The sequence below is a fragment of the Fistularia commersonii genome, chromosome 24, assembly GCF_037954325.1.
Source record: "Fistularia commersonii isolate RoL2024-O1a breed Wild chromosome 24, RoL_Fcom_v1.0, whole genome shotgun sequence".
Lineage (NCBI taxonomy): Eukaryota > Metazoa > Chordata > Actinopteri > Syngnathiformes > Fistulariidae > Fistularia > Fistularia commersonii.
Genome location: NC_141307.1, coordinates 11,886,854 through 11,913,633, shown reverse-complemented (window position 1 = coordinate 11,913,633; position 26,780 = coordinate 11,886,854).

The window sequence follows — 26,780 nt, the reverse complement described above, 5'->3', positions numbered from 1 at the left end:
CGTGTTAAAATGTTTTTGTCAAAAATATTTTTGTCAAAAATAATTTTGTCAAAAATATTTTAACGTGTTAAAATATTTTTAACGTGTTATTATATAATTCATTTTATTTTATCTTATATATTTTTTGATATATTATATTTGAACATCTTAAAATATTTTTGCGAAAACAAAAGATATTTTATTTTTGTTTTTGCGTTCTTTTTGCAGGCGCCAGTAAAAAGATAACGGCACACAGCGAAGGGACGGCAACTTTGGTTTGCTGCCGATGGATAAATTAAAATTAAATTAAAATTAAAAAATAAATAAATAAATAAAATAAATTAAATTCTGCTTTGTTTTTTCGTACATACAAGTTCAAAATGTTTTGTTCCATGCAGTAATTCGGTGATCATAGATTTCAAAAAATGCAACACATTTCGTTAATACATAGCATAAAGGCAAAAATACATATATGTTATATGTCGTGTTAATTCATTTTAAATTTCAAAAAGGTTGTGTTTTCTTTACTGTCGGGTCCAAATGGCTCATTGAGTGGTAAAAGCTGCCAAGTTCTTTGACGTGTTCCGTATCCGTCCATATATTAAAACGATTAAAAGAACCGATGTGACCGACGCAGGCCGGCGACACCAGGGTGAAAAGATCAGAATGGGAAAAAACATGTGAGACATTAAACACATGTGAGGCAAGAAGACGTGTGGGAAGGAGATGACAAGGGAACTAAAAAAAAGAAATAAGCTGGTAAAAAAAAAAAAAAACCAAGAGAAACATGACCTTTTCTGCCTTCTGCAGCACCTTTTTCGTTTCTCTGTTGTTTCATGTCATGTCTTCTGCAATAGCCCCCTCGGTTAACCTCTTTTCGCGGCTTTTTTTTTTTTTTCTTTTTTTTTTTCAGCCATATTCCTTGTACACCCAAGGGAACTCTCAAAAATGCATTGAAAATGCAGCTTTGGCATCCTATCAGTGCATTTTTGAGAGTTTAAACACCCTTAATATCACAAACACAATAAATACAAAATAGAACAGATAAGCTCCTACGTTTTATACAGTGAAAAGGCATATTTTGAGATCTTACAACCATAAAATTTGCTGTCCAGCGAATGATAATGCTTTATAATGTAAAGTCAGCGCCCAGGAGAGTTGGATGCTTTGACCCGTTGGTATTTGGGGGGAAAAAAAGATTAAAAAAAAGGAAAAAATGAATCGTATTATACGCTTTAACTCAAGTGACCATATTTTATCATCCTGTGTGTGGCTGGCCTCTTCTACCCGCAACTGCATTCCAACCGCGGCCGGACATTAGCTCGGGTCGGATAAGCAACATCGATATTGAATGATTTGGGGCTTTAATTCACTGAGAAATCCCCTTTTTATTTTTCTCCATTACCGAAAAGTGCTTTGAAGCTTCCAAATGAGACGAAATTGTGAAGTCTTACATGATAACGGACCCTGATATCCAATCAAATGTGATGTCTGGAGGGATTCAATAGAAATATATGGAGCAAAGAATTTGATTTTAAGCAGTGTTCAGTTTGTTTGTTTCTTTTTGTCGATTATTACTATTACAACCCAACCTCCTCCTGTCATCTCACCAGCAAACTTATTTTTTTATTCAACTTTATTGATTGCGTTTTTGATTGCTCTGAAAAACAAGTCCTTTCAGTGCACAAACCGGATGTTATGACACAGCGGGAAGCTTCAAATCCCAATGCCGAGCTCAAAAACCTCGCTATTTACTCAGATTAATTAAAAGGCGTTACAGAAACGCTCACCAACCTGACAGCTCGACCATTTAGCCGTTGCTTCTGGCACGGCGGTTTCGAGCGAAGTTCTTCCTCTTTGCTGCTTGTCTTCGGTTTTGACGAATGGATCGTCTCCACTGTCTGCCGACTCCAGCAATTTCAATCCGCGTTTTGGATACGCCATTAATATCACTGACACACGCTTGTCTGTCATTGCCAAACGCTTGTCAGCGTAATCTTCAAATTTATGCCGCAATATACATGAGCGAAACACACACATCTCTGCGCGCCGCTATATAAAGTGGTCGGGAATGCTAACGCTTCAGTGTTTGCCTCGACGCTTTGCAGATCCCGCTTTCAAAACGGCATCATTCATATGAATAATCACTGTTATCATGGAAAAAAAAAATAAAAAAAAAGATAAACTCGGTGGAAACGCGGGTGTATTTTTGACAAGCTTTCCCTTTCACAAGTGTATTTTTTTTTTTCCACATTTTCAAACCGCTAGTAATAACATTCAGTAATTGATGTTTATCATACGAAGACGTATCGACGGATCACGCAAGTTTTATTTCCCTCCTAATTTTTTCCCCGCCGTCGCTCCGGCCCCGTCTTATCGAGGTAATATCAGTCTTAGCCAGTCCTTCACTTGATATTATCGAGGCTTCTGCTTCTGGCTGTCCGATAAAAGCCTGGGAGATCTGGGGGTTTGTAGAAAGATGACTTTACACATCCACCTGGAACACATTTAATCCCTTCTTTCCTGCTATAGATATAGCCCAGCTGAGAAGTAAACGATTTTTTTTTTTTTTTCCCCTGTAATGATCTGTACATTGTCGCTTATGAGAGATATAGTAAGTAAAAAAAAAAAAAAAAAAAAAACAGGAGGGCAAAGCAATTGTAAGAATGAAGCATGATCTGGTTTAATCACACGTTCTATTCAAAATTCCCAAGACCATAACACCTTTAACAGGCTTGGAAAAGAAGAACAAAAAACAATTCATGTGAGTCCAATTCAACTCAGACCTGTTGTTGAGCCGCATTTTGTAATAAACCTCCAAAATGTAATAACTTTTTCATTTCATTTTGTAATAAACTGCCGCATTTTGTAATAAACTGCACCAATGCATTTTGTAATAGATTTTGCCGCATTATGTAATAAGTTATTACATTGTGAAAATTATCACAAAATGCACTTGCAACTTTTTTATTCTCCAGGAAATGTAATAACATGGTGCATTATGTGATAACAATTCTAAAGCATAGTTTATTTGTTTATTTGTATTTTTATTTCTTTAAAGTGTTTGTAAAAGCTAGGCCTATTATTAGTATCAGTGTATTAGCCTAGTAGCAGTACTTGGCAATTACTATCAGTACACTATTCAAAGGTTGCATTAACAGAAAATATTCTATAAATTCCATTTTATTACATTTCCTGAAGAATAAAAAAGTTGCCAGTGCATTTAGTAATAATTTTCTCAAAATGTAATAACTTATTACATAATGCCGCAAATTTTATTACAAAATGCGTTGGGGCGGTTTAATACAAAATGCGGCTTTATTACAAAATGAAATGAAAAAGTTATTACATTTTGGACATTTATTACAAAATGCACTGTTATTACAAAATGCGGCTCAACACGCGTTGTCATTTTCTCACGAACATTCCTGCGCAGAAATACGTTTCCTCCGATGGCTTCCCTTGCAAGACGGCGCTTGGCAAAGAGGGTCGGCGACGGAAAGAAAAAGTCAAAGCTGGCACGATGTGTCGTGACGTATAAAGACTAAAACCAGCATCGCATCATTGGAGAAGGTGTCCTTGATTCCCGGGCTTCATGTTTGAAGGTGAGTTCAACCATGAGGGGAAGGACTTTGGATCAAGATGTTCGGTCTGAGAGTAAACGTTTACCAAATTCAAACCATCGAACATGACAATAGCTTCCCCTCCCCCATTCGTCGAGGTGATTTGCGCGAAAACGCGAAAGGTCGCGATGTGAGCGGGCAAACGTCAGCAAGATGAGAAAACAACAACTTGAAGAATGGAAGGTGGGGGAAAGAGGAGGCACTAAGCATGAAATATCGGCACTCGTCGTCCCAAACGGCACGGAGCTCAGATAGATTTGATTTTATTTTTACAGTTGAGTCCTCCGCCGGACGGCAAAAATAGAGTTTAACCCGATAAAGGTGGTGAGATATAAAGAGAGAATCATCTATACTGTCGGGCGATCGTGCCGGATAATGTCGATTCCCGTTCAATTCCTATCCTTTTCCAAATTTCAGCCGAGCCAAACCTTTCGGCTTGCGCGGCATGATTGATACCGCTCATTAGAGACCCAACACTTTCCACCCCCGGACCGGTATTTTTAAGATAGTTGGTCACACGGGGAATCCGACGCCACGGTTACACGCTCGGTATTACGCATCTAATTGCCTGCAGGACAGCCGAGGGAGGGTGGAAATGTCACCGGTAACTACGGGGTATCTTAGTTTTACAGCAGGTAATAACATCCACAATGTTATTCATAAGTCAGCACAACTGTGGAAGACACATTGTTTAACCTCTGTGACACTCGGTAGTTAAAACTTTATATCTGAGCTGATCCAAAAGGGAAAATAAATGTTGGGTTACTTTCTGAAAAATAACAGGCCGGAAATAAATAATACTATGGATATCTATTTGCTTATTGATTTGACAAAACAAATTGGGCTTCATGCAGTCAAACCAGGATGCCATGATAAATGTGACATGTGTTAAGAATATACATATTTGTACATATACACTGCTCAAAAAAAATAAAGGGAACACTTAAAAAACACATCCTAGATCTAAATGAATGAAATATTCTTATGAAATACTTTGGTCTTTACACAGTTGAATGTGCTGACAACAAAATCACACCAAAATGATCGATGGAAATCAATTGTATCAACCCATGGAGGTCCGGATTAGGAATCACACTCCAAATTAAAGTGTAAAAACAAACTCCAGGCTGATCCAACTTTGATGTAATGTCCTTAAAACAAGTCCAAATGAATCTGTGTTGCTTCCTGAGTGGACACTATGATTTCACACAAGTGTGATTGACTTGGAGTTACATTGTGTTGTTCAAGTGTTCCCTTTATTTTTTTGAGCAGTATATATACACTGAATATTTCTAACATTATGTTGGGCCTGCATGCAACTCTCATTGAGTGTGGCACTTTCGCAAAGTTAAAAAAGACACAAACAATAAAACAAGATGTAATTACTCTAAATAAATTAAATTAGCACCATTTTGTCCCCCCCGGCGAATCGCTCTGCTAATTTGCCATCTATTCTCGGGTGTCACTCCGGGCCGACGGGAGCATTTGGTGTCTTGACTTACAAAACCGAGGCCTTTTCCCTCTTGGAAACACAGACAATCAATGTGATTGTCTGTGTTTCTCTAAGCCATTGAATCCACCGCACGGGGGATTAACCTAAACAGCTCCACCGGAGCCCGGTTAGTCCGGTTTACCTGTTCCCGTCTCCCGCGGAGGAGGATGAGGGGACGGCCTCCGGGAGCCCGAGGCCGAGGGAAAAAGGGAAAATAAATCCGTGTGCAGATAAAGAGCCACTCCGTGTCCGCATTTCTATTTAGTGCCCTTCGATTGTGGAAAAAGGGCGTTCGCTCTCGGTGTCCCGTTAGTTCGCGCGGGCTGTCGCGTTACAGATAACGAAAAATCCTCCTCGCATGTTAAACTCCGATCGGCGCCACGTCTCCGCCGCTCCCGCTGCGTGGATATTAATACGCCGAGCTCTCCTCGGGGTCGGGAAAGACAGAGCAGCGCTATCTCTCACCCCGCTTTATCACGGGTAATACAGCGCCTGATATAGATTACCTTCCCCCCGCCGTCCCCGCCGTGTCACATGCATCAAATTCCAACTCCCGTCGCCGCTCGACATACTTCTCAAACACCCGGTCACCCCTTTCGGAAAGGCCGCGAACACGCCGCCTGATGCATGAACGCTCAGACGCGACCCCGGGTGTTTCACCGGCGACCTCTCGGCCGTGATGTTAATAACACAGGCCGCCGCCCACGGAGACACAAACGCTTCGCCCCGGGGAGCGCCGCCGCCGCCGCCGCCGCCGCTTAGTGCAGATGGATTGGGGACGAGGACGAGCGACCCATTTAGTGCGCAAGGTAATAAAGGCACTTACGGACAACTTAACTTAAGTGTTCAACAACCTGGCTAATTTTCCTCCACATCTCATCGTCCTTAATGACACGAATAGGAGGCCGTAACGCCGCGCACGCAATGATAGCTGGACGTTTTAACTTATTCGTGACCTGTGACCTCATTTAAATCCCTAATTCATCGCTTTATTACCGCAGTTTTGCGCAGCCAATGATAGCGCCGAGCTATTTATAGTATGCATTATCCGTAGTTTGGGGGGTCTTATTTGTTAATGGGATGTGTTTAAACGGGAGGAAGTTTAAATGAATGTCACCATCTGAAGAGCAGAGATTCAACTTAATTAGCCTGCGTTATTGGAAAAGCCTGGCAGTTGAAACACGACAAAAACAACTGTTACGCAGCCACAAACATGCAGAGAGAGAGACGACGATTTCCATTTCGGGGAGGAGACCGCAAGGTTAAATAATTGTGGATATTAATCTTATAAGCGACGTCTATAGAGGGAAACCTTTAGAGATGCATGAGGCTGAAATATTCGGCGATTTTCCAGAATGTTTACCTGAAGCTACCGAACGATATCGTATCGGGATTGCATCAAAAATGTTTTTGTACCGCGGCAAATGAGGTTTTATTGCTGAGCCATTCGACGGCCCAAAAACATCTAAAGCATGGAGGACGGAAAAAAAAAAAAAAAAAAAAAAGACTCTCCGTAATAACGTCGGCTGCAGCCGCGAAGAGGCCGGTTTCGCAAACGCTATGAAATCCGATGCAGCATCAAGACGCAGCGCTAACAAAGATATGACCGGCCGTTTTATCTAAACAACACATCTGTCTGAAGCCGTTGCGGTGGAAGAAACTGGAAATATAACAAATCACTTTGCTACAGAGCCGAGCTTGGATGTTTTGGAGATGCTTTAAATAGTTATTTTTACAATAACAAACCGTGTCATACCTCCCGACGCGGAGGACCAGCCATCAGAGAGCGGACCGCTCGTATATTCTCAAACGGCGGCCCCGGTTTTCAGGGAATGTCCTCGTTCGGCGGGGTTGATAAAGACGTTTTGAGATAAAAAGATAGCAATTTCGACGTTCGAGGATTTTAACGCGTGATTTTATAGCTGCTGCTATTAGAAAAAAAAATAAAAAATTCCACCACCCGCAGACGCTGAGCAGAAACCCCCTGCTGGGAACGGGAGAATCACACCTGGGCCCGTGGACGTGCACGTGCACGAGCATTCTCAATGCCTGCTGAAAATGTGCGCAGAAATTGACAGTCTTGAAACTCTATCTTGTCTGATTTGAACCCTATAGAAAGATTTTCACGGCTGATCAAAAATAGATGGACTGCTTTGTCATTTCCTTTCGTTTCTTCGTATAATTTTTGCAACATACGCGTGTGTCAGAGGTAAATAATTGTACTTTCGCATCGGATTATTAATATAAAGTGCTTTGCTAAACCGAGCACTTGCTTTCCCTGGTGAAAAATGTGAATAAATATTTAAAAACCACCCCAAAAACCAAAAGTGAAATAAATAAAAAGCTTTCTGAGAGCATTTTTCTCCCCCTTTCTTTGTTTGTTTTGTGGATGCTACATACCTATGACAGTAACTAAATTCAAAAAAGACCCAATAATAACGAGAAATAAAAAAGTTTGTGTATTTTGTATTTTGTAAGAAAGTTTGCGCACGACTTGTTGCATCCGTCATCCGATGTTCTGATGTCACCAAACACCTTTGGGTGAAGCGTGTCTCTCGCCTCGCTGTTTGGCGACCTTCACATTTACCACCACTGCCTTCCCACTTTTTCTTATTTTAATCCTCCTTCCTGTGCTTTCCATGACAAAGAGTGTGTTACCGTTCTAGAACCGCCATATATTCAAATTCACATTTGGCCAGAAGGTCCATCATCCTCCTGCAGAGAGAATATATCCAGCCCATCGTGACGGCAAATGTTTCCAATGTCTTTAGCCCATAAATAAGGAGATAAGACAAATTAAAAATGATTGGCTGTAATGCAGTTCCTCTAAATGCCCCATTTATTTCCAAGTGACTACAGTAACCTTATCATTTTGGTGAAACCATCAAAAGAACGTGACGTGATGAATCCATTTCAACTGCTCTGGTTTATTCGATGGAGCGTAGCTCAATGTTGCCACGAGCAAAATCAGATTTTTTTCCTTTTTTTTTTTTTTTTTTGCAACTGCTCTTGTTTTTTTTAACAGCTTTTTTTTTTTTTTTTTTTCTTTTCTTTTGTCATTCTCAAATGAAAAATGAAGTCACCAGAATTGATTTGACATTAGCAAACTATACAAATAATCTATGGCCTGTGTAAGTATTTGCAAGTTGAGCTAAACTTATTAAGCCAATATCGATTAGGAATTATTCATCCTCGCTTTTATGGATACCATCTAATCCCTGAAAGATGCCACACATGGTCGGAGCGCTGCAGAACATAAAGCTCCAAAGAGGACTGCCAGCTAAGTGGGGATCCCTCAGGACTTCCTGCTATTGATACCAGGAGACCGGTGGATTGACCAGAGATCTCACAGATCCACTTCTCTTCCAGACACATTGTCGATACCGCCTTTTGTCTGCGCATCTTTGTTTTCCAAAGCCTGGAATCCACCAGGAATTCACCGTTACTATGTTACTACAGTGGATGTTGGCTTTATGGGACTTGGCAGCTTGTTTGTATTTCACTTCTTTAAAGCAGACCTTTAAAACTGAGATTAGTTAAATGCGCTGTCCGATCCAAAGCGTCGTTTCAATCGGTCGCATTGATCGAGGACAGTTTCCGTCGCAGTGAATCAAGCTAGTCGGTATGTTGCATTCTGTTCCCCAACTTTTATCCTCTCTTTTTTTTTTTAAGCCGTTTATTTTATATATGCAACCTTTCAATTTTATTTTTTTATTTTATTTATTCCACTGTTATGTTTCTTTTCCTGTTCTGTTTTTATTTATTCATTCATTTCCTTTATTGATGCATTTGCTGACTTGTTTTTATATTCATTTTTATTTAGTTTTGTGTTTTATTTACCCTCGTCTTCCCGCTGCACGGCCTGGACTTTGACGAAGGCAGGTTTTCTTCCGTCGACAACTGTTTGGAATACGAACGCTCAATACACAACTTTTCTCCATCACCCAAGGGCTTTGACTATAACTCTATCATGAATGGCAGTTAACTTTCTATTACAATGCCAGAAAAAGGGCATCCCAGTAAAGCGCAGGGCATTAAAGCATCTTTAGTGATTCCCGTTAATACCAAAGGGACGGGGCTATTTCTTTTTTTTTTTTTTTTTTTTTTCTAAACCACGGGCGAGTGCTGTTTACTTCAAAGTTAACGTGCTTTATGTGGTAAATCATGAATGATAATGCCGATGGGACCTTCATCTCAGCAGCCAATCACGGTTTGATCCCAGACGTTTGCGGCGTTGCAGAAAACCATCTTCCTACAAAAAGAGACGGAAAGACTGATGTGATTATTTTCTTTTAGCCGTTTAGTTTTGAGGCATCGGTCTTGGATGATTTGGCATTTTGGGAAATAATTAGGAACGATTTGTGTGACGTTTTCTCCGATAATGCTCGTTGATTTATGCTGAATGTGTTTGAAAGAGATGTAGAAAAGGAGAAGCAGACCAACCAGGTTCTGGTAAATTACATCTCCGCCGCACCAGCAACTAACGATGTGTGTTCTTGTCATATCCGAAGATTTAGGTGAACGTATAATCACTTGCAATTGCAAAAGAGCTAAAATCAGCCACGCAATATATAAAACAAGCATGAATAACCAGAGGGTTGCAGCGCGGGAGTTAAAATCCATCCACCTTTAATGCATTTCCGTCTCCTCGCCCAGCAGACGCAGAAAATGGACCGAGACATTCATCTGAACGGTGAAACGCTTCAAGCTCGTCCCCGGCACGGACTATTTAGGATTATTCCGGCATGTTCCGGGCCCGCCGACGGGCTCTGTGACGGCTGGACCTCCCTGGAACGCCTCAAACCAGCCGCCGTCTCGTCGTCGTCCTTATCGAGCGCCCGAATCACCCGGGCTGACCTCTCTCTACTTAAGAGAGCAGGACTCTCCATTGAGCAAAATGGCAGAATCCCAGAATCCCCATCCCTCGCAGCAAATTCGCTCAAGCCATTCGTATCCTCTTTTCTCCATCAGAGAACCGCGGCTTTTGTCTGTAAGGTGAGGAAAATCATTCCTCGAGGCAGCTCGCCTGAGATAATAATCATTACGAGTGGAAATCAGCGTCACTTATTTACTTTCCTGCAAAGGAACATTAACAAATTTACTAAAGAAAAATCAATGTACCACAAAAATGTTGGGATTCCTATTTAATGGCGCTGTGAGCCGCCTGAAGTAAAATTCAAGGAGGAGGCATTTTTCGGGAAATTTTAAGTGCATGAAAATAAACAAATGACTACCTAAGTAACTTGTAAACTAGCGGTCTTTTGTTAGCATCACATACGCTTGTTGAACGCGAAGCATTGACAGCAACTTGCCCTTTACACTCACTCTGTTGCACAGCGGAAAATCACAGAATCTCTTGCTCAAATATACATTTGCATTGGTTTAACTTTGATTGATATTGATATACACTGCTCAAAAAAATAAAGGGAACACTTAAAAAAAACACATCCTAGATCTAAATGAATGAAATATTCTCATGAAATACTTTGCTCTTTACACAGTTGAATGTGCTGCCAACAAAATCACACCAAAATGATCAATGGAAATCAATTGTATCAACCCATGGAGGTCCGGATTAGGAATCACACTCCAAATTAAAGTGTAAAAACAAACTCCAGGCTGATCCAACTTTGATGTAATGTCCTTAAAACAAGTCCAAATGAATCTGTGTTGCTTCCTGAGTGGACACTATGATTTCACACAAGTGTGATTGACTTGGAGTTACATTGTGTTGTTCAAGTGTTCCCTTTATGTTTTTTGAGCAGTATATATATATATTTCGCCGTATTTTATTGGCATTTTCCAACGCCTGTCCCGAGTCTGCGGAAAATAACAGTCCTGGATGTGGAAAGAAACAAGGTTGGTGACCGCCTCTTGCACATCCGACGACAGAAAAATGACACTTAAGCGAGAACGATGCTATATTTTGGGAAACCCGTCGGCCTTCAATCACAACGGGGCCGTTAATCAGGCAAAACGGAGAGCGCAGCTCCCTGAGCAGGGCTGTATCTCCACCAAGAGGCCAAGCAGGAGGGCTGGGAGTCGGAAGACGCACGTCTGCCGGATGCAGCTTGCTCTTTTGCCTGAATAACATGAGGAGATGCAACAGGGTGGAAACTTGACTCGAGGCAAGATCCGATCTCAAAGAGTCTGTTCTCTAAAAAGCCCGCCGCTCTGTCCTCGACGACTGGAAGTGTACTATTGTTATATCATAGTGATGTGCAAGGTGGTGTTTGGGGGTGCTGGAATGCGCCACCTGGCAACAGAGGATCATTTGTTTGCACAAAGCTCACACACAGGAAATAAAGAGCGGTGTGTGTGCAATGTATCTACCTTTTCAGTTTATTAACAAGATCATAACAAACGCGTTTTACAAGTGCTTTAGAAAACAGCGCTCTGTATTCAATTCCTTTTTTTTTTTCCTAATATATTTTTCGCAAAAGAACCTCAGCGGACATATTTACTTTTGTCGCTCACCCAAACGGGCCGACCTACCGGGGTTTTAGTCGGGAAACCGCGGCGATCTACAATCCCACAAGCAGAGCGAACGTGTCTCTGGTGCTAAATTGCCTTCGCCGGCTGGCTCGGCGAAGCTCGGAAATGAGGGAGAGTTAGAGAGGGGGAAAAGGAAGCGACGGGAGGAGAGAGAGAAAAGAAAAAGAGGGAGGTAAGGAAGAGGTTGATGGGCTCGTTTCATTTCCTGTGCATGATCCAGGCGACAGGTGCCGCTGCAGAAAATGGCAGCCCCCACAGGGCCTCACGTAAGGGGGACTGGTGTCATCCCTGCACAGGTGTGCTCCGTGTGTGTGTGTATGTGTGTGTGTTGGCGCGCCAAAGATCTTCCTCACTTTCCAACAACACGCGTGTAATGTTTGTACATATTCCGCATTGAGTGTGTTCTGTGTGTGTGCGCTTCTACGATGACAGTAATGCCGGATGACAGAATGATCACACCCCTTTCCCTACAGATCTGAGGAGTCTCTCCGCTCGCTCTTCCCTCCCCAAAGGAATTTTGTGCTTCCACATATGTCAAGGCTTGTTTCCCCGTGGGCACCGCAGCATTCTTCTGCATCTTGTTTTCTCCCTCCGTCTACCCTCATAATCTCCGGAGTCTCTCCGTGTCACTTGACTAACAGGAATCGTTAACAAAAGAAACGTGTGGAACCAATGACATGTAAGGAAAATAAATAAAGGCTTAGCATCCATCTGGTCTGCTAAGTTTGTGTTTATCGCCGGCCATTACCGCTGATCATTTTATGTCGAGGCACATTATGGAGGATGGATGGAAGGATTTTAAATTGAGAGCTAACGTGGATGAATCGTGCACATCCTGCAGAAGTTATGGTTGAAATGTAAGGATTTTTTTTTTTTTTTTTAAATTATTTTCCCGTTGTTGTTCTATTTTGCTTTTCTGGTTTGCCGGAGGCTTCGGCTCATGATAAATTACATCACTTTATTATCCAAAAAAAAAAAACAAAAAAAAAAAAACTGTCTTTGAGATTTGAGATTGATTTTTTCCGAATATACTTCAGATATTGAATGCAGTATTTGCATTGTAGGACGTGGTGAAAAACAGAATAAAATATTTCCACACATATGCAGTGTCAGAATCAAATTCCCTTGTTTAGCTGGTTCTTTTAAAACCAAAACAAGGCGCTTGTTCAGTCACTATCCATTAAATTATTTCCAAAACCTTTTTTTTCTACCACCCCGACAAACCATCTCATTTCTTTTTTTCTTTCCCGTGCAGTTTGCTGACCTTTGTGCCGTGAAATATTTCTCCCTCACAATTTGTTTGAAAAGACCGGAGAGGATACTCGCTAAAGTGGGACAGTTCTTCATACAGTATGTGGGGACTGACTACTGTACCTTCATAAATCTTCATCTCTTTGGTAAGTGAAGCACACAAGACATAAAAGTTCCTGTCCTTGCCTTTTGTCCAATAAATTTTGAGTCATATCTCATTGCATTTCAATAGAAGTGACTCAGGAAGCATTGAAAGAGTGAGCTGGTTGTGTCACGCAGAGAGTGAGAGAGACAAGTGCTCTTGTTGTGCCACTAATGTAATTGCATGGGCCACTTTATCATAAACGAAGTATTCGAGTACAACGTTGGCTTATCTCTCCCAACAAACCCCGCCGCCCCCCTTCCGATCCAGGCGACGCCATCTCAGAGGAGCTTAAGGATGGGCTTCGGGGAGACATCAATAAACGTCGGCGCAGATCGACCTGTCAGCAGGAAGGAGGTACTTATGCATGACAAAAGCCAGGCAATATGTAAAAAATGCGTCATTTAGCACCGCGGGTAAATAGAATAGATACTTGACACGAAGAGCACATGGCTAACTCTGGCGCCGCCGACATTTTTCAATATTTGCCACAGTCATTGGACACACAACAATCACAGAGGACTCACATCTACGGGGAAACATCATCTGATATCATGACGGGCTGGTCGTCCCTCCGGCAGATAGGATAGAATATCGCGGTATCTAACGGTGCTTCAATTCTGCAAAAACCGAGATGCTAACCATTCACAGCCAGGATGTGAGATGCGTAAGGACGTTCTAACCTTGGTCATACCGACGGCACGAGGAGTTCCTGCTTCAAGAGATGGTTTGGGCTCAAAATCTGCCGGTAATAGCTTGTTTTGTTTCTTCTCCGGTGACCATAATCAGTGAATCAAGGATTCGAGCGTAGCTGTTTGCCTCGACATGCAACCCCATGTGACGTATCCGGGAAATTCATCCCTTCTCATTAGTCAAACCTTACCTGAGAGGATCTGCAGAGTCACAATAAATACATAGGAATGTATTCAAACATTTTAGCATTTAGCATTTTCAAATCCTTTCCAAGTAGATGTTTTGCCAGAAAATTCACAGCGACCTTTGCACCACCGTTATTAAAAACAACAGATCTATTTGATATGGATTTTGTTGATTGACACCCGATTGGCCAAATGAAACTTGAATTGACATTTTCAAACACACATTTCTAAAACCATTAAATCCGTGAGGAGGAGAAAATAATGAACATATAGAAAAACTTGTTTTGCAGATTTGTAATGCAAAGTGTGTGTTTTACAGTGTGCCTTATATAAGGAATGCTCTCCTGCTTCTTTGTTGAACAGCCTGAGGGGGGAAAAGTGTGTGTGTGTGTGTGTGTTATTGTTGCTTTTTGTAACCATAGCATGATAAGCAGGCTTTGCTTGGCTGGCTGAGTAGCACTGCATTAGACGCAGCCTCAGACCAAGCAAGGCTCCTATCTCTAATGGCTTTCTCTTTCCTTCCTATCTGGGCTTATGTTGACTTTGTACTCCATGTCGATACACACACACACACACACACACACACACACACACACACACACACACATGCACGGGCCTTAAGAAGATAAAACTTGACAGATATTTTTACAGCTCTATTTGCATGTTGTTATTTTTGTTCTACCTTATGCACGGTCATGTTTCTGTTGTATAAGTGATGGTAAAAAGAAAGGGAGGAACAATGTGACTCTCAGATCATCCTGGATGATTGATTTTATTTTTCAGTCTACTTCACACACCCATTACTGCTTGGGGTTTGCATACTGGGCTGATTGATTTATGGCCGGGGCTTTTTCATCCCTGTACCCCCTCTGGCATTCATTTGGTACATGCCAAGTTAAGGTTGATCCATATCTGTTGATCCATATACCCCCAACCTTTCTACTCTTGTGATCTCCGCGTTTTCATCGATCCGTCTCTGGGTTTGCAAGACGGAAAGCCGGGCGTCTGCATAATCGTACGCATCCGTGTTTCAGTACGAATGGAAGGGGAAGGTACGCGATGAGAAGGAACGACTCCTTCCTTCTGAAATGTGTGACCGGGAGCGACGGTATCTTTCTGTATCGGAGTGGACAAACAGGAACATTTGCTTTTGTAAGCGCTTTTCTTTCCTCTCTCGAGCCCAAACGCTCCCTTTGCCAACTGTTTTCTTCAATGAGGCATGAATTGAGATGCGAGTCATCTCACACAACTGGAGAGTAGTGTGTTTTTTGAAAAAAAAAAAAAAAAAAAAAAGTATTAACCTTCCTCCTGTGCTAGCTTTCTGGTAGCATCCCCGGTGTTAACGGGTCGGTTTCGACCCGTGTCTTAAATCAGCTTTAAAATACACTAGAAATAAAAACTTAAATTCCAATTCTTTTTCTCATCTCTCGGTTACCTCGTTAGGCTTCCTTATCCATGAAAATATTGGGTTTCAAAATTTTTGTCGTGGTTCTCTGGGCCTTTTTATTATTAGTATACCTCTCGATTTCAATAAAAAACAGAAAAATTAACCTCAAGAGAATAATATAAATACGTGTCTGGACATGCTCATTTTTGTTTTTTTTGCATCAATCCTGGACAAATGAGCATCCCCAGAAGCTCACATGAGTGGGGGAGGAGTTGGTTGCCATCGTGTTGGCTGACAATGCATTTAAGATTTAAATTTTGGCTCTGATTATTGCTTTGTAATCTTTTTTTATACCCGGGTCGAAACTGACCCTAACACTACAAAAGACATCATTTCAACTGGAGCATTTTATAATGCAGTGAAAAAAAATGTTTTTGTTGAATTTTGTTGAAATCAAGGTTCCTGACAAAGTCAAGAAGCCTTGATACAATAAAAAAAAACGAAGTGATTATTTTATGCATTTAAAAACTAAAACGGGTCGGTGGCGACCCTAACACAAGAGGAAGGTTAAATAAAAATAAAAAATAAAAAAAGTGGCGTTTGGTAACACGAGCAGGACAGATGCCGGGCGTCTTCAAAGCGCTCCACAAATAACCTTTTACACCTTAACATAACTAGCAGGGGAAATGAAACTTCATTTTTCCGACTAATAGAAGGATTTTCCAGGATTAAAAGGCATTAAGGACCTGAGCTAAATTCCTGCCATGACATTTGTGAAGGAATTCCCGCTCGTGCTGTTTGAACATGGCGCTCTGCCCCTCAATGTATAGCAGGTTTTTACTCTTTAGAAGATTATTGCTCATTTCGCCGTTTATTTGGAAGTCTGGGACCAAAGCACGAGCGCCGGCGCCAGTCAAACCTGCCGACGACTCCACTCAACGCTTTGACACTTACTGATCAGTCGACAATGAGATTACAACACCATTTACCAGATAAAACAGTCTCTTGCTCAGTGTTTACCTCATTGAAACATCTCCCCTCTAATTATATCCAACAAGGCGTCACTGTATACAGGAATATACGACTAATCTTTCTGTTTGTTTGTATATTTATCCACCCGCCTCTAAACGCAAGGATGTGGGAACCTGGAAGCACCTCATGATGCCACGAGCCACCAGGCTTAAGCTGGTATCTTATAGAGGGCTGCAAATGTGATTAATGCTCTCATATGTTCCCATTGCAAAAACATGTAGTGAATATATATTATATATGATATATATGTATATATACGTACACACACACACACATATATATACGTGTTTACATATATATACATATGTATTATATATAATATTTATGTATATATATTTAAACACATATATGATATGTATATATATCTATCTATCTATCTATATCTATATATATATATATATATATATATATATATATATATATATATATATATATATACACACACATGTATACACACACATATATACGTATATAAAGACATATAGATATATATAGGTATATGTGTATATATACACACATATCTATCTATCTATCTATCTATCCTATTTTCCCGGATATGTATCTATATCTCTACATATAGAGATATAGATATATAGAGATATATCTATATCTCTCTATATAGAGAGAGATATTTATCTCTCTCTATATATACACATACATACACGTATATATACACGTGTATACATATATACACACACTATACACATACATACATATATACACACAATACACATATATATATCCGGGAAAATAGGATGGATGGATAGATAGATAGATGGATGGATGGATGGATGGATGGATGGATGGATGGATGGATGGATGGATGGATGGATGGATGGATGGATGGATAGATGGATAGATGGATAGATAGATAGATAGATAGATAGATAGATAGAACAAATCACGATATTTGTTTTCACACATGGGTGTTGCTGTTTCTTTCCGCTGGAAATGACTTGCTTCTGCTTTTACAGGTCAGGCTCCAGCAGAGGCCCGGTGACGTTCCTCCCAGTAATCAGACTTCCTGCAGAGACCGTGTGAAAGCGATTTGAGCCGAGCCTCTGATTGGTCCTGATGCTTTTGCCACCAGTGTGTACAAGCTTGCACTTTTCCCAGACTCTTCAGCCAACAACAATTTTCCCGGACTCATTTTGTTGCGAGGAGCCGGAATTACAAAACGGAGCGCTTACTAAATGTTGAAGTTTCCCGGACGGCTGTGGAAAATATGGACATGATGTCCGTCTCAATGATAAGCTTCGTCTCAAACTCGCTTTCTGAAACTTCGACAAATTCGCCCGTTTTCCACGCGAGTGAAACGACGCGTCGAGGATATTCTATCTCCCGTCTATTCTAGACTGACGTGTTTGCATTATCTCCAATCACTCCGCTGCTCCACCCGTACAAAATAATTTTAATAACATAAAGACTGCAAAATCAAATTATTTATCTAACAAGACTCTGAGGCTCACTGCGCCCATTTCCGTAGATTAATTTACAGAATCCCACGCAGTGATTCAAACTGTTAACTTGAGTATTTTTTTTTCCCGTAAATTGAAAGTGCTCCGGTGATTATTCATTCTCCCTGCTTTTAAAATTTAATTTACAAGAGGATAATTACCCCAGGTATACATTTGTCTCACAACGGAAGGTTCCTCTACATCTCTTTGTGTCTCCAAAGGCGGTCAGAAGATCCGTCACGTAGAAACCAAGACACGATATCAGTGACAACAAATGTTCAGCCGAAGAGATTCTCACTTTACCACGTGCGCGCTGGGCGACCGTGACGACATGTTGCTGCTTTGCCTTCCTTTATAATCACGAAATCGGACGGTTTCATCAAAAATTGACGAAAACAAAAATTGGTGCGAAAATATTCATCGACCAATTGACATTTTCGTCAGGGATGTTACGTTGTATATTTTTGTTTACATGTATTTGATTCTTTCCTGCTTTTCTGTGTTAGTTTGGGCTATAATATTTATAATAATTTATCTGAATATACATATATATATATATATATATTCATAATTGTGCACTATTTCATTTCATAACAGCTGCATGCGCTATATTTTTTCATACTTGTGCACTCCTTATCTTTCACCTGGTACTTAAGAGCTTAAGACACTTTTTAGCCTCGACTTGTTACTTAGACACTTTATGATTTTATTTGTGTTTATTATTCTCCCCCCTTTTTTATACAATTTCCTACTATTATTTGTTATTGTTATGTTTTACTTGAAACTCTGGCACAACAATTTCCTTCGGGATAAATAAAGTTGTTCTTATTCTTATGTGATGTGCTATTTAAAAAAAAAAAAAAAAAAAAAAAAAGGTGGTCGTGGAAAGTTGCATGTTTATTTTCCACACATGTTGGTTTACTTTCCAGAACAGAGACAAAGAGTTATCTTCTTTCCATGCGGAAAAACAAATGCAAGATCAGATAAACAGCCGGTTGAATCTTACATTGTCCTGTATTTCTAGGGGAGCCACTTAATTTTCCTTAGAGAGCACTTACATTGAATGGGCCCTTTTGGCTTGAAAAAGACTACAATTAGATGCCAGATGCCTGACGGACAGCTTGGCTGATAACCATTGTTGGTGCGATAAAAAATAAACCCCCTTCAGTGGCTCATTACAAAGTGACCTCAGATAAACCGGGTTCGCCATTGTCACATTTCCATAATTTATCGGAATGATAATATAGTGAAGAAAAATAATCGTGTCTCAATAATGGCCCGACGCCGCCCCGCATTCTCTCCCTTGTTTTTTTGCCTCCACCTCCATTTTCGCCGAAGGCTAATTGTGATTGGTTGATTAAAACAATTACGGAGATAACAAAATCCAATCAACTATGGATGTTGGCGTCATGCAGATATGTCCGCCACCTGGAATATGTGCCGGCTGATTTAAGAGCCTGTCCAAATGCGCCCCAGCAGATAGGACCAAAACAGAGACAATGAAGACTGATCAATAACATTCATTCATTTATTATCTCGACTGCTTCTCCTGCAGTTAAGGTCGCAGTCGGGGGGCGGAGCCTATCGCGGCCGTCATTCGGGCCAGACGCAGGGTTCGCCCTGGAACGCTTGCCAGTCGATTAGAAAAAAACCATCATGCTGCAATTGCGCCGTAGACCATTTTGGTAACAACAGCTGACCTTTGCACTTAACCGTACACAAAAAAAAAAAATTAAAAATTCTGCTACTCCCTCATGTTGTCATGAAAAATTGGCAAAATGTGAAATTTATAGAAATTCATAAAAACCTTTACAAAAAGCGTCAGTAACATCAGTAAAATTGGAAAAAAAAGGGGGAAACCATAAAGTTTGGAAAAAAATATTAAAAATGTAAAAAATATTGGAAAAACTAAAAAAATTGGCAAAAGGTGACAATATATGCATATTCATGAAAATTTTGACAAAAAAATGTCAAAGGTCATCAAATTGGAAAAAAAAAATTGAAAACTATAAGGTATGACGATAATTGTAGACAAAGTGAAAAATATTTGAAAAGGGAAAAATTGGCAAAATTTCACCATAGATATATACATATATATTCATTAAAATTTTGACAAAAATGTTAAAGGGCAGCAATTTGAAAAAAAATGCTAAAACCATAAAGTATTGAAAAAATATAGACAATATAGATATTCATGAATTGTTTAACCAAAAAAGGTCAAAGATTAGTAATATTGGAAAAATGCGAAAATTATAAAGTATGATGAAAATTGTAGACGAAGTGAAAAATATATTCATGAAAATTTTGACAAAAAATATCAAAGGTCAGCGAATTGTAAAAAATGTGAAAACAATAAAGTATTGAAAAAATTGTTGACAAAGTGAAAAGTATTGGGAAAAACGAAAATTTGGAAAAAAGTCAAATTATGTATATTCATTAAAATTTTGACAAAAAATGTCAAAGGTCAGCAAATTGGAAAAAAATTGAAAATTTTAAAGTATGACGAAAATTGTAGACGAAGTGAAAAATATTGGGAGAAGTTTAAAAATTGGCAAAATGTGAAAAATATTTGTAGTCTTGAAAATTTTGACCAAAAATGTCAAAGGTCACTTACACGTGAAAATACTTGGTCTATAACTCAGTCTATAACTGCGTGCACATTATACTTCATACATCATAGTTTAATGTAACAGTGCTAATTTGCACTCCATTTTTATTAATTATTATCATTAGTATGTTAATGTTAATTTATTCTCACCATAGGATCGTGAGAAACGTCTTCTCGATTCCTTTCTACGTCCAGTGACTTTTCCAAAGCTGCCTTTTCTTGCTAACCTGACCCCCTGCGCTAACCGCCGCGCTTGATCGATAACAATATCGATAAAACGTGCCTGACATAAACAGATTATTGTTTAGTGCGATCAAAAGCTGAATGGGTTCATTGCAATAACTGTAAAATAACACTGATCTACTCGCTGTCTTTTCCATCCCCCCTCTGCCTTATTTTGATTCTATTCACAGCAGTTTTCACAATGCAACTTTTTTTTTGTTTTGTTTTGTTTTTTCCCCCTGTCTGCATGGGTTCTGCACATATTTAGCGAGGGAGGCCGGGGACACCCAGATGTTTGCTGAACTGGAAGCTCGCGTTGGCAGCAGCTGCCAGCCCATCACAGAGGATCACAGACAGGAAGTAACACAAAAAGTTATATATATATATATATATATATATATATATGCATGGTGTTTCAACTTTTAAAGCTTCTCATCTGTTTTATAGCTTGAATTATCCTGTGGGAGGAGGTGAGCAGGCACAGGTGTGTGTTGACCGCAAAATAGCCTTGTTTGTTGAATAGAAAAGGTTAAATCGGGCCATCAAAAATATTCCGCGTGGAACACAAAGCCTCGTTATTCTTGTCACAACGTTAGATAGTATATTATTATGTCAGAGTTTAACGTTGATTAGCATTCGCTAACTCCACTTGCGTTCACCATTGATTTCCTGACATTAGCGGATTTGTCTTGAGAGCATGTAGAATTCTGTGTGTGTCAGCGATGGCTGAAGGGGACGGAGAGCCGGGGAAAGCATCAAGAAAGGAAGAGGGAAGCTGGCAGGCGGCGGAATCCATTTGGAGCACTTAGTCAGCCAAGAGGCACCAATAACAAAACCGGGAGAGGGAAAATGACCAGAAGCCATGGTGGCGGCCCAAACGTCCACAGGAATGAGGGTAAATTGGAGTAAACCGAACCTAGAAATAACAATCCTGTTCACGCATGCGTGTCTGTTTGGCTTTTCATCAGGCGGCTTCAAAGAGCCTTCCCTTGGATCCCGCCTGGTCCGCATGCACTACATTCTGCGGGTGGCACAGCGGTTTGGCGCCGTACAAGTCCAACGGGGAGCCGGTTTCCATCATCTCCGCCATGTTTGGGAGTTCCCGCTCTCTACGTCCAAAAAACATGCAGTAGATCGCCTCCAGACCCCGCGTTCGGCCATGAATGTTTCCATATAACGTGTGAATGGGAGAGTGAATGGTTTACGCTCTTGCAACCCCGAGTGCAGGACCAGCCCTGCAGAAAATGAACAAATGAAATCAAAATACTTCCCCCGCAGTCTTTTTGTTTTTCTCCATTTAGCGTGTTTTGTGTGATGAATGGGTAACATGGAGGGATTCCAAGTTTATATTGTCTCAAATTAATTTTATCCGGGAATATAATTAACTGCAAATTACACATCCTGTTAGTCTCATTTATTTTTATTTTGAAGGAACAATTTTTTGAAGCCGTATGAGCCACATTACCGACACCCTGCGTTGTCTCTTTTAATTTTTAACTCCAAAGTGTCACTTAAATTTTGGCTGAATTACATGAGGACGCTAGGATTGACTTTATGAACTTGAGGCCTCTAGAAGAGTCAAAAACAAAATTCCCTGAAACAACTGGACTGATCTTGAAAGGTGCTGTTGTGGGTCAACAGTGAGAAAGATATTATATGTACCTTTTTTATTTAAATATATATATTTATGTACACGCATCATAACATTTTGTTGAATGTAGAGAACCATAGCTACATGCACTCACCATTTTAAAAACTTTTTTTTTTTCTTTTTTGTCCCAAATAAGCTTACTGTAACCTGCTCAGAAGACGGAACGGAGGATTAAACATTAACATTTATAAAAGAAAAACACATAAAAAAACAGGTGGATGCTGTTTTCAGTATACGGGTCTGACACCAAGGCGCTGTGGTGCTGAATGTACGTACATAAAGTATATGTTTTTACCCTAAAAATGATTTTGTGGAAGAATCCCTGTATTCCAGACCAACTTAATCGGTGATTTATCCAAAATAGCTTTCTCATCCCACAGTGGGTTCATTTCAATCCACACAGCAGAAAAGTGCAGCGGACAAAGCAGATAAATATATTACGTTTAATAGTAGCATAAAAAAAGATACTTAATGATGATACTATAGTGATCCTGATATACATATATTTATGTCAAATTTAGATCCAATTTACAATGTATTTATTCATAAGTGAGGCAGTGCCTTTTATATTCGTATTAAAAAGATAAAAAACAGGCGCAGCTGATGTTGACCGCCTGGCCCGAGATCTCCCAATGACTTTTTCCACTATTCTAATTTGCAAATTGTTTTGTTGCAGTTCCTGGGTTTGCTGTGTCCTGTACAAATTGATGTTACTTCAACCCAAAATTGATTCGCCATTTAGGCAACACGGTAACTGCTGGAAAAAAAAAAAAAAAAAAAAAAAAGTAAAAAAAAAATAATAAAAAAAATGCCCGCCTTAGTACGAATCGAACGTAGACGAAAATCGACCACAATCAGCTCCGGCCGCGATTTAGTGGCGACGTGGCTGAGGGGTTGGTGCAGTTTGCTTGAAAAAACAAGAATAAAACGAACAAAAAAAGAGCTTACTTAAGCTAGAACTGCATATATCAGCATTTATCCAGCAGCCGTGATATTATGTGTCAAACATCCAAGCAGACAGTTGAAAGTAGCGACAGATCGACTTCTCTCACGATGGGATTTACAGACCGAAGCGGCGAGACCTTCTCGTTACCTGGCGATGTAGCGATTGCGCTACAATCCAGAGCCATAAAGCCTGATGGACAAACTGATATGTAATTGTTTTTTTGTTTTTTTTTCCTCCCCCCAGCTGAGAACGGTCTACTATGGTTCGAAAAAAAAAAAAAAAATTTCGAGGGACAATTTATTCAGTTACCAACATAAACAGACAGGGGATTGTGGGAGAATACAACGCTGCCATATTCTATGACAAAATACGCATGTGAAAGTAACCAATTTTGAAAAACAAGACGCCCCTTAGCAACTTATTCTGCGTTAAAAACAGCTAACAGCTATGAGAGTCAAAAAAAAAATAAAATACATTGGTTAAAGCGATGACAGGCTGTGTGGCGGTTTAATTTATTCAATAGATTTACTCATGAAAGACAAGTATATATAAGTTAATGCATAGAAATGTTTAACGTCTTTAACCCAGCTTGTGTTTGTTTAACCTTCGAAACAAAAGCAACTGAGCCGCTGCCAGAATTTAAGTTTGCAAAATACAAAAAAACGTCATGAGAATCTAAACATCCCACCTTAAACGTGGGATGTTTTCTCTTCATGAAGCAAAGGATTAAGTGGTTGCCGCTTGGCCTTGAGCAGTGAGGTGATGTTTAAAACGCTATCGTAGATCCTTGACGGAGACTTTATTTTCATTTGGAGCGAAAGGTGAACTTGATGTATTCAAAGCTGTATTCAAAATTGACTTTACAAACCCCAGACGGAGAGGTTCTAATTCAAATAAACATCACAAAACAAGGGATATTGTCAGTTTTTTTAGTGGATTAATGCAGCCTTTGCAAAGTCACATGTTGACTAATCAGGGGGGGATATCTGGAAAAAAAGCCAGCGCTCGCCGTGACCTTCTGTCAAAATTGGACGGCTATTGAGCTCAGACAAAGCCGATGCTTTTGTCGTCGCTGCTTGATGGATGCTCTCCGTCCACCGGAGTGCTGATTTTATCTACGTTTGATGAATGTTTGACCGAGCACCTGATGAATGCATTTATTTATTTGTTTATCTATATTTTTCAACGCTTGTTCTTTGGAGGTTTGGAAATGATAAATAACATTAGGATACTCCCGTCCAACCAGACGGCGCCGTGTGTTACGACCTGAAATTAATTCGAAACATCGATTACCTGTTTTTGGTTCAAGATCATGTTATTTAATTTATCTATTTATCCACGTTGTTATTTCATATAAAGTACTCATATAACTATTGAGTGGGACTGCCATTAAAATAACCTTCTCAGCCCTGTTTCAGGCATCGTAGAACGACTTTGAATTTAATTCACAGCCTCTCCGCGTCCTTTTTGTTTTTATTTATAAATAAATGATGTAAGCACGGTTTGGATTCTTCATAGGGGCATCGACAAAAACTATCAGCCGTCGAACAAAACTCGAATTTCAGGACGAACGGTTCAGATCCGCTATTCTTTTACGCTGTGCGATAAGCGCAGTCTTCACTCCGTCTATTTTTTGTCTTCAGTCTGTCCAAGTTAATTGTCAGTCGGAGGAGCTCCGAACAAAGCTGGCATTCGCCCCGCGCTTTCCGTATTTAATTCACGGAGATGGCATTTATGCGTTATCACTTTATTGCCATCTCGGACTATTACAAGTCTGAACTGACCGTTCAGGCGGCCGCGGTCATGTTGGCCGTCCAACAGACAAACGCCGGTCAAGAGGAGGCCCTTTTATGACCGCACTGATTGAAGATTATACATTTTCATTTTGGTGATTATTAAGTGGCCAAGGGTGTTTATTCATCTGTTAAATAAGTGTCCAATATTCATTTTGGTGTGTGACACAAACCTGCCAGTTTATGAGGTAAACAGGAAATGGATGTTTTTTTGTTATTCGGCTTGATAATTGATTAGATAAAGAAGACGATCAAATATGAGAAGAAAATATGGCATTTTCTCACTAGCTTGAGCTGTGAATTCACCCATTCATTTGAAAAAGGTGCAAAACACCAGGTGTGTGTGTGTGACATGTCAAAATACACAATGTGTTATGCTTCCTTGCTGCAACATTGTAATGTGCATTTAACCTAAAAGGCTGTTAGAAAGTGATAAACTATGAAAATAAAGCTATTCAACAATTTCTCTGCATATTGTTTGTGCGTCGATTGTTTTCATAACACGATGTGTTTATTTTCTAAATCAGAAGCGTTGCGTTCCATGGGGAGATTTTTGTCGGTCAAGTTCTTGTCAGGCAAAAAACTCCAAGCCTAAAACCGTCACGTATCCTCCTCCTCATTCACCCTTTTTACCTTTTAAATCCCATTTGCGTTAATAAAAGAAAAAAAAAAAGAAAAAATGATCCACACTAGCCTGAAAAGCACTCGGCCTCTTGTGATCAACGCTTTGAAAAAAAAGTTATTTCAGGACGCTTGTATGCAAAGGTAAAAGTCCTACAACGGAGCAGCTGATTGGGCCGGAGGATACTGGAGTGTAAACATCCAGAAACACTTTATTCCCAGGAAATATCAATTTTCAGTTTTATCTTCATAGGCAGGCTGAACTGGCCTCGTGGACATTTTAGCGTAATTATCGGTTTTGCTGCTCCGGCCTACGATATTCGAGACAAACATCCCACTCTCAAAAATACACCCTTTTTTTATGTCAAGGATGGACTGTCTTTCCTCTTTCCCACGTCAAATATAAACGAAACAAACCTTTCTTCCGACAAAAAAACTGTTTGTCGGCTGTTGCATAACCGGCCCCCGATATACATCGCACACCCAAAACAGCTCAAATCCGCAGAAAATGTTGTCATTCCAGGGCAACCGACCATCATCGATGGAAAATCTGGTCACCGGCTGAGTTGCCGGTATTTCTGTCCGCTTGTCGGGCACGTGCGGCCGCCACCGTCCTGATCTCGTCACCCTCTCGTCTCTTCGGTCACAAATTTGGTGAAATTAGCTGGACTTTTTAGGGCGAAAGTGGCGAAACACGAAAACCGAACAAGGCTGGAGAGGTGTTTGGTTTTGACCTCTCAATGCGAACGCAATGGAGTCACCTTGAAAAAAACAAAAAACGTATTTTCAACCATTTTCTGTGCTTGTTGAGCTGCATTTTGTAATAAACGTCCAAAATGTAATAACTTTTTCATTTCATTTTGTAATAAAGCCGCATTTTGTAATAAAGCCGCATTTTGTAATAAACTGCCCCAATGCATTTCGTAATAAATTTTGCCACATTATGTAATAAGTTATTACATATTGAGAAGATTATTACAAAATGCACTTGCAACTTTTTTTTATTTTCTAGGAAATGTAATAACATGGTGCATTATGTAATAACAATTTTAAAGCATAAGTTTGTTAATTGTATTTTATTTTACTTAAAAGTATTTGTAAAAGCTAGGCCTATTATTAGTATCACTGTATTAGCCTAGTAGCAGTACTTCGCAATTACTATCAGTACACTATTCAAAGGTTGCATTAACAGAGAATATTCTA